This window comes from Pyxicephalus adspersus, chromosome 2 (genome assembly GCF_032062135.1).
Source record: "Pyxicephalus adspersus chromosome 2, UCB_Pads_2.0, whole genome shotgun sequence".
Classification (NCBI taxonomy): Eukaryota; Metazoa; Chordata; class Amphibia; order Anura; family Pyxicephalidae; genus Pyxicephalus; species Pyxicephalus adspersus.
This window is the reverse complement of record NC_092859.1, coordinates 139,181,458-139,195,370: the sequence shown is the minus strand read 5'-3', so window position 1 is coordinate 139,195,370 and position 13,913 is coordinate 139,181,458.

The following is a 13,913-nucleotide window of genomic DNA, read 5'->3' as shown; positions in this document are numbered from 1 at the left end:
GTATATCTGGATGCATTTTTTGAAGTGTAGCAATATACATCCAAATGTTTGTAGTGTGAAAGGGCCCATCCCATGTTTTTGCTGCTTGCTCAGAATATGTAAAAACTTCAATGTGCATGGTCTGGGCACAGGTTCACTTTAAGATGAAAGGCTTATATATACTTTTACTTTCTCTAATTTGAGAAACACACTAAAAACTGTTAACCCTAAATAAATAATTATGATATTCTATAGAATCTTTTTTAATGGCTTTTTAAAAATAGTTTAAGTTATTTCAGCAAGTTAACTAAATGCCAAGAAGGCTTCTTTTTTCCTCAGAAACAGGAGCTGTATTTATTAAATCATACGATGTTTGCAGAAATTAAATGTTACTGACAGGAGAGCTCTCCAGGGAAAGTTCTGCTGATTGGTAAACTACTACTAACTCTTTGGAAGTTCACAGCTGAGGACTTCATACATATATCCTCAGCATGCTCAGTCATCTCAAATATCTTGAAAATGTTTGAGCTCCATTCAACCTGCAGAAGTAGATATACCGCAACTTTTCACAGCTGAAGATATCGGGCATGCCCTTTGGGTATCTTTTGATTCTGTTAATACTTTGCATAATTGTAATGTGACAGTTTTCCCCTTTTCTTCTGAAGGGCCAGAAGAGCCCCCAAAATTTCCCAATTCCCCAAAGTCTGCTTCAGGCATGCCCTCCTTTCCAGACATGATAATGCATGAACTTAGTGATTAGTAGTTCAAGCACCAGGCGTCTGGAGAAGGCATGTACATTTTTTTCCACAGGCAGAAGCTAAGGTTAAGGGGTTCTGCGGTGGTAAGCAGTCACAGAGGGGTGCACTATGACAAATGTGATTATGTATATATAAGCCAGTGTTTCTCAAGCAGTCTTCCAGGGAACCCTATGGTTCTTACAGAGTTGCCAGGGGTTCCTTGAACAATGAGCAATTTGTGCCTCCCATGTTGGTTTACCTGGCACCAATGAGGCATTGTTCTTACTGACCAGCATGCTAAAATGCTGTAAGCCGTGGATATAGTAATTACAGCAGAGGTTCACATGAGACCTGACAGTTCCCAATATTATACAGGTCAAGAAAGACTTCTTCATGCATCACTGCATCACTAGTTTTTATTATACCCAGTGAAGGCTGGGAATAAGTTCTTAAAGAACTGGTCCTTCTAGTGCAGTGTTTGCAAACCTTTTTGGACCCACCGACCATTAAATATATTTCCCCCATAGTGGCGTGATGATGCCAGAACCCGCCCACTCTCCCATCGCAGGTCTGAGCCTACGAAGGGGACACAGCCGCCCACTACCCAGAGCCTGTACGGGGGAAATGGTCCATAGCTCTGGCCGGTGTGCTCTTCCAGCAGGGCTCTTTAAGGCCAGAGCCGGGGACCACCGGTTGGCGACCGCTGCTCTAATGTACCACAGTAACACAAGCATTTCTTTGCAAAAACACATGTGTTAATACAACACATTGCAATGCACAATGCATTTGTTGGTTCATTGTAATGGCACCCCGAATGAACTACTGTGCACTGATGTGTGCTGCACAGTATTTCTCCTTTTCCAGGTTGAATAATGCCCAGCAACCTACTCCCTGTAAGACCAGGGCATCATTATGTGGGGAATTTTGCTGCAGCATTTTGCTGCATCTCCCTACCACCTAATGAAAAAGAAAGTGAAGAAGAACTGTGACTGGACCAAAAATACTATTGATAAGGTATGTATAATAATTCAAAAGTTGCAGTGCTGGCTCCAAGGGGGTTGTAGGACAAAGAATGGGGAGGGGGTGACAGTGCCAGGAATGGAGCTTAAAAAATGCAAAAATAACATTTCTGGATGGTTAATTACTTGCATGGGAATATATGAGATTTTTTTTTGGTATGTAGGAACGTGTGATATAACAGTGCTGATGCTCTGTGACTGGGGCCACACAGTTAAGTGGAGGCAAGCAGAACCCTGATGTGTTATCTCAAGTTCGAAAAACTGTATGTACACAGCGCTGTAGGAATACAGAAGCTAAGAAGGAGGAGTATGTTCTGCTGATGAGTAGAGCAATAAACCCATTTTTGGGTGTATTGGTAAATGTATTTTATTATCTGATTTGGGTATTTTTACATTATACTGTTATCCAGTCGCTCAAAGGGGCTCACAATCTAATGTCCCTACCATAGTCATATGTCATTAATACAGTCTAAGGTCAATTTTTGTGGGAAACCAATTAACCTAACTGCATGGTTTTGGAATGTGGGAGGAAACTGGAGTACCCGGAGGAAACCCATGCAAGCGCAGAGAGTGCCTTTAAAATGCAGATTGTTTCCTGGCCAAGATTCAAACCCATGACCTAACATTGCAAAGACCAGAGTGCTAACCACTGAGCCACCATGCTGCCAGGGCCCTATACATGTTCTTGTCAATTGAGTTGAGCTGTCTTCAAACAAGGAGCTCAGTGGCTTATCAATCCTTGGCAAAGCTTTTTCTTCAATAGTGATGTTACCATGTAAGCTTTGATGCTCAAGCTTTTATTCTTTCTAAATGTCTTCCATGAGCTAATATTTTAGCTCAGAAGAATCAGCTTGGGCAACTTTAAGCTCAAGCAAGCATGGAAGCACTAATAGAAATATTGTTATTTCCAGGATAAAAACCCTGAAGAAATTGAAAGCGTTACACATTGATATGTGACATGGTCACCCAAGAACGACAACTCAACGGCAAACAATGGCTAAGAATGGGACGAGGCAAAGTTTTACTCCCAGCTGGCGCCACTGCTGTGTAATACTCCCATTTTTATTCATTCTTCTATTTTAAAGCACTACATTCGAGGGACTTGTTCATGAACCTAAAGCCTCATAATATCATTCTGCAAATACCATTCTGCAGATGCTGGAACATCCTGGTCTGGGTGCCCCTCGGGCGTTGTCTGCGCCGTCATTCCCAAGACAGAGAAAAATGCTTTCAATTTCATCCCTGAACGGCACTTTCAATCAAAAGCAGAGATAGTGTTCATGATCCACTTATTCTTCTCTACAGAGACTGGAATTTAGATGCCATGACTGGGGAGTTACAGATGGCTCTAGAGTGCACTAAAACCATCATTCCACATTAAGCAAAAATGAAATTATATCCTTTAAATATAGGCGTAGAGTGGAGCTGAATTTTAAAAGCTGGATGGAAGAAAACTGACTATCAGAAGGTTACTTTTATTTCATAAGACTGTACTAGAAAAACTTCAATCTGAAACACATAAAAATGCGAAATGTATAGAAAATGTAAAAAAATCAAGACAAAATGTACCTAAAGCCACATAAAACATGCGGGTAATGCAAGAAAGTGTTTGATGTGTACCAAACTTCTTCTGCTCCACCACCCTCTGATAGCCCCATTCTTAAGATGTGGTTGCAAATTCAACTTTGGTTCTCATTCTCCCCCCGGTTGCAAATAGTTCAATAACATTAGATTGTATTCCGCTCACTTTTTCCTTAACAAAGCTTTGCTAAAGCTTTGTTACTGTGCTTAGGATTAGACCAAGGAAGAAGACAAGAGCAGAATAGAGTCTCTGCGGCAGGTTTAAATAAAGGCCAATTCAGACTTGCAGTTGGCCATATCGTTGTACAGTCTCAACAGTGTCTCCAGACGCCATCATTTGTTTGGATTTGGGAACCATTTTACGCACATATACATAGGTTGCTTTTGGAAATGGGGTTGCTTTTCCTTCTCTGAAAGGCAGAACAGCACTTCAATCTCGACTGCACTCAACTGCATGGCAATGGAGTTATCAAACGCTGCAGTTGATAAGGCTTAGAAGTTAAATAGGGGAGGCTGAGAGTAGCTAACCATGCAAGTTTTGACTGCACATTTGAAAGGGGCCTAAATATGTTTAAAGGAAATATGAACAGTAAACTGCCTGATTTTAATGGACTTGTTTGAAGAGTTTACCATGCACTACTAAGTCAATCTGCAGCCCATGAGACCCACTGCCAGTTGCAGTATTTGGAATATTTGCAGAACAAGGACTGAAATAAGTCACACAATTTCCTCTTGCCCTTTCTCCACCATAGTTATGTAGATGTGTCATCTATTTGAAAGGTAAGGCTGGTAAGCTGGTAAGTGTGCAGAGAAACCTTGTATTGTATCTTGTGTGAACAGCCCATTCCATACGCACCTTGCCTTAGAAGCCAATAATAGATTTTGTGAATTTTTTTTGTGTTTGCCATTTTGGTTTTGCCTATTGTACTTGGTGAAGGACAGGATGGGTATCAGACTATAAATAATGTTTCCTTAAAGGAACACTGATAGTTTAAGGTTAGGGACCACACTTTATGAAGGGACCTTGATCAGGCAGTGTGCAATCCATACATATTTTCAAATGTATGCAACTAAAACTCCTCCTGAAACATAACTTTTTAAAGCTGGGCTTTTTTGCAGAGCGACTAGTAAGTGTGCTGGGAAATCTTTTATTCACTTTGCCATTATTAATTCTCCTTTCTGAGTCAGGAGGAGGGGGTAGACCTGTTTTTAATTTTGTGTGGACTAATACAGAATTGTAATCTTGCTACCATTTTACGGGCTTGCATTCATGGACATTTGTTCATAATACCGTTCCTTTCCCCCCTATGCAGGTCAATGGGAATCCATGATCAGCTTGTAGTATATCTAAAGAAACTCACAAAACCATTTCAAGTGCTAACTAAATGCACCTGAAAGTATGCTGCATCTGCTGGAATACAAAAGCCATATATTTTTTCCCTAGTATTTTTGGATGAGATGAATTCTCCATATATTCCAATGGAGTATCCATTATAGAGCAGGCCTCTTGAGTCCTTTTCATCTACTTTATTGTAAATTCCGCCCAGCAACATATACAAATTTACTGTAGAACCATATGTATTATCTAAACCACATCTTGCAAAAATTGAATTTTTCTTCTGGGTTCTGTTTAATAGCTATTTATCTACCGAATGCAATCCTAAATATGCAGGTACATTCTTCACACTTCATCAAAATGGTCCACTGTTCTATTTTTCATCACAAAAACATGTTTACTTGACGTCAATAAATCGTATGACACACAACACTTAATTTTTATACGGCTAAAACACTCCAACAATAAAATAAATATTTCACCCTTTTCTCTTATATCAAATTGCATTGACATTGCAGCAGCTGCTTGGCCTGAAAGTGTTAATGTCCTGGAGCATTCTATAGAGACATGGCTTAATGAAATGTATAGAAAGAAATTGAACTTCTCATTATAAAAGAGAATGTAAACAGGTTGCAAGCAGACGCTCTAGATGGAAGAAATTGTATGATTTGATTGCAGTATATATACAATACAGAGCAGGAGAGTTATTAAACATTGCATTTATTTGATGTAAACCTGACATTGGCATACACAATTACATTGGCTTCTGAAATAAATATGTGCATGTCTAGTTAACATTGTGTTCAAAACACAGGGGGACATCTGTAACTTTATTATTATTCCAATATTTATGGATAAGTTGGCTGAGACAAACTGTGTTATTTTAATGCTGTTTTTGAAAAAAATATCTTCAGTCTATTTCCTCTGTTGAGTTATTTACACAACTCCAGGGTTGGGTTCCTGCAGAGAAGAGGGACAATACAATGGAACACTAAGATATATATATTTCCATATATATCCATACAACTGGATAGGGAGAAAAGATCCTGCATATATCTGGCTAAAAAATCCCAGGCTCAGATCTGCGATGGGCAAGTGGCGGGATTATGCCATCATGACGTCATGTTCAGTGGCGTCATAATGGCATAACTCTGCCCACTCTCCCATCGGCCTGGCCTGTCTGCTAAATTTTAGATCAGATTGTGGCCCCGGAGTAAAAAAGTTTGCCCACCCCTGTTTTAGAAGCAGGGAGTCATCTCTTATCTTAATAGTCATTGTAACTAAGACATAAAGGGCCTGATTTATTAAACCTTTCTCAGACTGGAGACGATACACTTTCATCACAGAAGCCGGGTGGTCCAACAAACCTGGAATGGATCTGGCCCAGACATGAAAACATTTGCTAGCAAATGATGATAACCCTAAAATATTGGATTCTTCAATTTAGACCTGATTTATTAAAGCTCTCCGAGGCTGGAGAGGATACACTTTCATCAGTGAAGCTGGGTGATCAAGCAAACCTGGAATGGATCTATCGGGTCCAGATATGAAAACATTTTCCTAGCAATTAGTAAAGGACTTTGAAGAAACCGATTCCAGGTTTGCTGGATAGCTCAGTTTTACTGATTAAAGTGTATCAACTCCAGCCTCTAGGAGCTTTATTAAATCAGGCCCAAAGTGAAGAATCCAAAATTTTAGGGTTATCATCAAAGCAAAATATTTGAATGTAATTTGAAGTAATCTTTTAGTGTTGAAGACATTTTGCAAACATCCCAATTTCTTTTAAGCCCAGAAATACATTGAGACAGAAGCTTGTATTATTTTTATTATTGTTTAGGATTTATATAGCGCCAGCATATTACACAGCGCTCTACACTAAATGGGGGTTGAAAATGACAGACAGATACAGACAATGAGACAAGAGAGGACCCTGCCCTGAAGAGAGGTAGATCCAAAAGACCTAACACCCAAACGCAAGCAAAGTACATTAGGGATAAAAAAAGCAAGGAAAGTTTTCAAGTGGAGTGGGAGGCCATCTATATCAAATTGGGACAATCTCTGAACCCGGGAGGAGGCCTTTGCTACCATCTGTCTTCCATCTATAATGATATTTTAATTTCTCTACCCTGGTGTTTTGGCAACAATTCACACCATCAGCTATGTAACTCAAAGTTTTAACACCTATGCAGACTACCTGACACCAAGGATGGGATTAACAAATCTATGTCCTTCTCATTTTGGACAATCAACATCTGCAGTGTCCCATGCAATGGGTCTGATTTATTAAAGCTCTACAAGGAAAAATCTTGTAGCTCAAACCTGGAATTAATCCGGTCCAGGATTAAAAGCATTCACTAACAAATAGCAAACGCCTTTTAAGAAACCAATTCCAGGTTTGCTGGATCACCCAGTTTTACCAATTACACTGTATCCTCTCCAGCCTTGCAGCGCTTTAATAAATCAGCCCCGAAGGTGTTTGGATTAAAGTGTTTGGTTTTTTTTTCCTCTGACCTTTCTAGATTTGATCTATGTCATATTTTCCACCTCCAGATCTGGACTTATGCATGTGTTGTTTGCTATAATTATCATAATGTTAAGCTTTGTGACTTTTATTTTGATCTCCTATACGTTCTTAGTGCTTAAAAAATACATGGTATAGCAATTAATGATCTTTATATGTTGGAGAGTTCTGCCTATATATTATTCTTATTATTATTATTATTAATAAACAGGATTTATATAGCGCCAACATATTACGCAGCGCTGTACATGTGAAACAAACATTCTAACCATTATACCCTACATTCTCTACCCAGGTGTTTTGGCGACAATTTACACCATCAGCCATGTAACTCAAAGTTTTAACCTTTATGCAGACTACCTGACACCAAGGATGGGATTATTTTTATAGAACAGGTTGGTTTAACAAATTTCAGACCTTCTGATCTTGGACAATCAACATCTGCAGTTTCACATACACTGGTGCTCGGATTAAAATGTACTGTGCATATTCTCTTTTAACCTTTCTAGATTTGATATATATCTAAATTTTTGAGTTTCCAGCCTGGAATTATGCAGGCTTCATCAGATAGGAGGACACTCAGCCGCCAAGCCCTGGCTGAGATTGGAAGCTATAGACTGCAGGCTTATTTCAATAAACTATAATGTATTTGTTGTTTGCCATAAATAGCACAATGTTAAACTATGTGACTTTGATTTTCAACTCCTATTTGTTCTTGGTGCTAAAAAAAAAAATCATGTTATAGCAATTAATGATCTTTAAGCTGCGGAAGTCTGCCTATATATGTGTGAAACAAACATTCTTACCCTATATACCTAATTCAAGGTATAGACAACAAAGACACATGAATGTTGAATCCGAAAGACACTCATTTAAAAGAGTAGTCTGGCTTGGAAATAACATTCTAAACGAGTCATTTCACAGCAATAGAAATACATATTTAGTTTTCTATGCTACAAAACCCGCATTGCATTTATGTCTGACGGTGGTAATAAACATTGCATCCTATCAGAAATGTCAGATGGCCGAAGCGAAATACCTTCAATTTAGTGTAGCTATGAAAATATTAGATTAAGGACAGTCAAAAGGCCAGGCTATTAAAGGAAATGAAGGTTTCCCTTTTTAGGATATATAACTAAATGTGATAAGTTTAATGTATTCTAATCCACAAGTGTTAATGTGTTAAAATTCTGGATCTGTATATTGTTCTTTAAGTTGAAACTAAGAAAAAGGGCTTTATACATAGTTATATTCTATATTTTAAAATATTTTAAGATAATCTGTTAGAAATAGTAATACTGTTTAGACCAGGGGTCGGCAAACTTTTATGGCCACTAGGCCATTTATGGGGTGGGTGTGAGTACATTAGGCCGGACTCCGAAGTGAAATCCCTCTCCTCCGTATACATTGCGGAGGAGAGGGATTTCCCTTCAGAGAGCTTTCCCTATGTACCGCGCCGGCGAAAGTATCAACACTGGACGCGGTAAATAGGGGAGCAACAGCAAGGAGGTGGCACCGGAGCTTCGGCAGCTCCGGCTCCGGTAGTTCCTAACGCTCCCAGGCTGATCATTTGGCCAGATCGGCCAGGGGGCGTTAGGCCGGAACGAACTACCGGCTAGGCCATATCTGGCCTAAAGGCCAGAGTTTGCCGACCCCTGGTTTAGACCATTTAATTATTCAGTATTCTCTCCAGGCCCTTTTTAGCCTTTTAGCACTTTTTAGTAACTGGCTGTTTTTCGGTGATTACTGATGAGTTGGGTCACAATAAAGGGGCTGCCACCCACATACAGTCTCTTTCCACTCAGATTAAAAAGAAATTCTGGGTTGAACGCTGGTATGAATACTAGCCAGACACTGGACCCTTCTGTAGACCATACTGCAGCGTGATCAAAGATATCATGTATGGAGTCAACCTAAAAACTAATGATAATAAATTTTACTTACTATGCAACAATTTTTTTTTCATTTCTATTCTGTAACTTATTCATATTTGCCTTGAGAAGAGTATTTAAACTTTTAAGCTTTTATGTGTAATACATTTTTTCATCCAATATAATGCCTTTCTGATTGCAAATTATGTGTTTGCCCCCTCTAGTGACTAAACTTCAAATTTTATTTAGGATACAAGTAAAAAAATATGGTAGATCAAACATTTAAAAAGTCAGACTTCACTGAAACATTCCCTGGTAGAGAATGAATTACTACCCTTAAAATTCCCTGCTTTAAAAAAAGACACCATAGTCATTTAATTAGTTAGTAAAATTGAATTTTATTATAGTTTTCCTTTCAGACAACAATGTCTGATAAGCGCGCCTACTAAGTTTCATTCCATAATCGTCCTGCTGCCTGATATCTCTCCTGTTCTGTATTACTTCATCTCCTCTTCAAAATTCTCCCAGCCAGGTTCTGCTTCTCTGGCACATGTGCTGGGCTATCTCTATTCATTCCTTTATAATATATAAAATAATACATTCCTTTATAATATATTTTCTTTGAACAACAGTAAGCAATACTGTTAGCTTTTAAGCTACTCAATTACAGTAATGTGTAACCTGACATTTGCTGTTTATTTCTATTTTTCCAGTGTTTCCAAGATTCATAAATACAATATATTATCCATAGGTCACAATAATAAAAGTTTGCTAACAAGACAAAGAATTTCAACATCAGATAGTGAACTTCCTTTCTTAATATTCTACTTTTCCCTTTCATGCATGAGATTTGTTACACTCCAGATCTGTAGATCAGAGTTTCTCAACCAAGGTTCTTCCAGAGGTAGCTAGGGGTTCCTCTGGCAATGGGCAGTTTGTGCTTCTCAGGTCAGATTATTAGATACCAATGATCTTTTTAGCTATCTGTAAGGGTGACGTTCCTTCCACTGACCACCACACTAATGTACTGTCAGCTGTAGATATTGATATGATATGTCAAAGGTTCCCTAAGACCTGAAAATTTTTTCAAGGGTTCCTCTGTGTTAAAAGGGCAATATAATGGTCACATTTAAATATGTGTACAGTATGTAAGTGTAATATTTAGGCTTTTGGGACTAAACATGGACTTTTTACAGGTTACAGTGTCTGCTAACTTTTTCGGACCCACGGACCACTAAATCTACCAGCTCCAGACTGCGTATGCACGGGGCACCAGCTGTCAGGCAAAGAGGAAGAAACTTCATAGAGATGTCATAATGCCAGAACCCGCCTACTCTCCTATCACAGGTCCAGGCCTGCGATGGGAGAGTCGGTGGGTTGTGTCCAGATATTCATAAATGGCCCACGGCTCTGCCCGATGCGCCCCCCCATCGGGGTCCTTCTCCTGACCCCACTCGAGGGCCCACCGGCCAGAGCTGTGGACCACCAAAATTTTCTTGGCTGCTTTAAACACCAAATTATGGTTTTCAAAAGTGTGACATCAAACTGCAAATATTTAATCTTTACTGATGCATTTGGAAAATTAAAAAAATGTCAACTTCCTATTTTAGTTCAAAATGTATGTAAACCCCAAAAACACGAAAAATATATTATATTTTCGCATACCTATACTTATATATGGTTGCTGTGTTCATTTTTACTTTTCGGGCTACAAACATTTTTAGCAAGTATAGAAAATACTTGTTGAACTTGCCAGACTTTTGGTGTCTTTCCTGTGAATTGAGCAAAAATCACATTATCTTACTTTAAAGCGAAACTAAATGCATAGAAATCATGACTGGGGTAGCTGGTACCTTTGCCCTTTCAAGATTCCCCCCCATACCTACCTCCACCCCTCTTCCTTGCCAGCCCCTCTCCTCCTTCCCCTTCTTATTCTTAACCTTCAAAATTAAACACACCACACCTTCTGCATTTAAAGTGGCTGGCAAGCAGCCGTTTATTAAACCAAAAATAATACTTTAACAAATTCTTATAAATTATTATGCATAAATATAAATAATTTAACAAATACTAATAATAACAAATAAAACACAAATAGACAACAATAATAAACCACAATAAATAACCTTTTAAATAACAACCTTTATCCAATTAACCCCTTAAATAACCACCCTTACAAATTATAGCTTAACCATTTATTCACCAAAAACCGATTCTTAGTGTAACCAATCCCTTTGTACCCAACGAACAACTAGGTTGCAGGTCCGGAAGGTAAAGTCCGCCACACCACCACATCACCATAATCACCAAAACCGCCATACTATTCTGGCCCCCTAGCAGCACAGTACCACCTCAGGGGCCTCCACCTTTCACCATTTAAAGGGGGTTCACCACCACCTTGGGTGCCCCCTAACCAAAATGAAACCAGAACTCTTACCTTCCACCAAACCTCAACCACCTCCACACCCCTTATCACAAGGGCGGGAGGGTGGGCAATTTCTTTTCTCAAAAAATGTGCCTCACTTCTGTTCCACTCTCCTTTTACCCTCTCCTCACTCCTCCCCTTCAACTTCCGACCCAACCTTCTCTCCTTTCCCTCCTCTGCCCTGTAATTGACCTTAACCCCCCCCCCTTTATCTTTTGTGTGCCGTCCGAGCACACCTGTCATGCAGCCCTCCGCATATTTCCCTGCTGCGGGCCTCTATTTTTAACCAGGTAAGTCCTTTATTGAACAATGGACAGGCAATGTCTCTTCTACAATAAAATAACCATACCTGATAGATTGCAAATTTTAATTTAGACTTACCTGTCCGTACTCAATTACAGGTGCCACCATCTTTTGCTCCTAATCTGGGTAATTAATTTTTATCCATCTTGATTGGTCAGGCTGAGATGATGGGACACCCATGCATGCCTCTGGGAGTTTATTCAGCACCAGCAGATTTGGGGGGAGTTGGGATATTTGGAATACCCTGACATCTTGGAAAAGATTGTGAGCAACAGGCAGATAAGTATGTTTTATTGCAAAAAGGATACAGGTAGTCCTCGAGTTAAAGACATCAGACATACAGACAACTCCTAGATACAAACTGGGCTTCCCTGCTGCTTGTGTGCAGGACAGAGGCTTGATGGGTGGGTGATATTAAGGAATGAGCTGTTCTGCAACCTCTTGCAACTCTTTAATGACCAAGATAAATTCTGCAGTTGTTTCTTTTTGCATATCAAATCACAGTTTGCTCCAGAACCTAATGAATGTATAGGCTTTGTTTTTTTTTTTTTTGCTTTGTTTGTGATCAGCTCACAGTGAGGATTGTATATAGTAACTGACACTGCCCAATACATGAGTATTTGTTGTATGTTGAGACAAACATCTGTCTTAATTGCATTTATTAAAATAATGTACTGGTTCTGATAAGTCCCTATCTCATATGTAACCTGTAATGCTTTTCCATCCTGAAACAAAAATACTGCCTGCTCGCAATTTTGGAATATGGAACTATAATTCCACTTTAAAGCTATAAACTCCAAGAAGAAGGATAGTGGCCACGGGGGTCTTAGAAATGATAGGACAACCCTGGCAAGTGAAGGTCATACACTGGAAGTCATGGAATCATACAGCTATTTCAATGGATGAAAGGATATAAAAGCTAGTCACATTGCAGCCTAAGTCATCATTCTGTAATTACATTTGCTTAGTATGCTACATGACAGCACAAGTAAACTTGCTTGGCTTGCTGCCTTTTCTTTTCCTTCCTAGTACTGCTCTACAGATGATCACAGAAAGCTAGTACCAAGTCAAAATCTGAATCTTACACTTGTTGCAATTAAAAAAAATATAAATATTAATGATCTTTAAATGAATGCAAACCTGCAATTATTTAATATTATTTTTTTTACATATCTGCCTGGAGTTCAGCCTTTGAAGCACCTTTATTATATAAAAGGATCGAGCTATAAAGTACCCTTGTAGAAGGTGACATTTGGAGCAATGTTCTTCCTTTTGTCGGCCTCTTTCATTCTGTTAAAAGTGATGGCTGAGAGTTTGGGCCAATTAGCCGTACACTCTGCTATGGAAATGGAGCTTTCATTACACCTAGACAAACCATTTGAAATGAGATGAAAGGCAAACAAAGGAATATATAATTATACGGGACTGACCAGCTAAAATTTACGAATCATTAGACGTATTCATGGATCAAACAGCATGGAACCGTGTCCTGTTGTTCACATAAATATTGTCAGATGTAGTGACAAAATTTGAGATATTGAGTTCTACTAATATTTATTTGCAAATTCCCACATCCTTCTACTTTAATAATGCTTAGCATTGGCCATGATTATGCCGCAGATACAGAAATGTTTTGATAGTGGTGCCATACAACTCCAATTATCAATATAGTTATCCTACTTGCCTTTGTCCCAGTGTTACATAGTGGGCCTCATTCATTAAATCTCTCTGGAGAAGATAGATTATCATGGGAGAACCTTGGTAATCCAAGACACCTGGAACTAATTTCTTAAAAGTAATTTACTATTGATTGGCAAATGTTTTCAATCCTAGACCAGATCCATTTCAGATTTGCTGGATAATCCAGGCTCACCCATGATTGTCTATCTTCTCTTTGGAGAGCTTTAATAAATCAAATAAATAATAAATCAAAACAATTCTCTCCGTTTCACAGTACATTAGTGTTGGTAGCAGCCATTATGTTTGATTTGGTCATATCCTGTTTTAAAGGAAAGCTGTACAAGTGGGGAAATAAGGCATTTTGTTGCTCAATGTCAGTTTATCAGACTGTTTCTAGTTTGTTTACAACCAGAAGCTTAATCCCGGCTCTATTTACATCAGAAACATGAAAGCAATCCAAG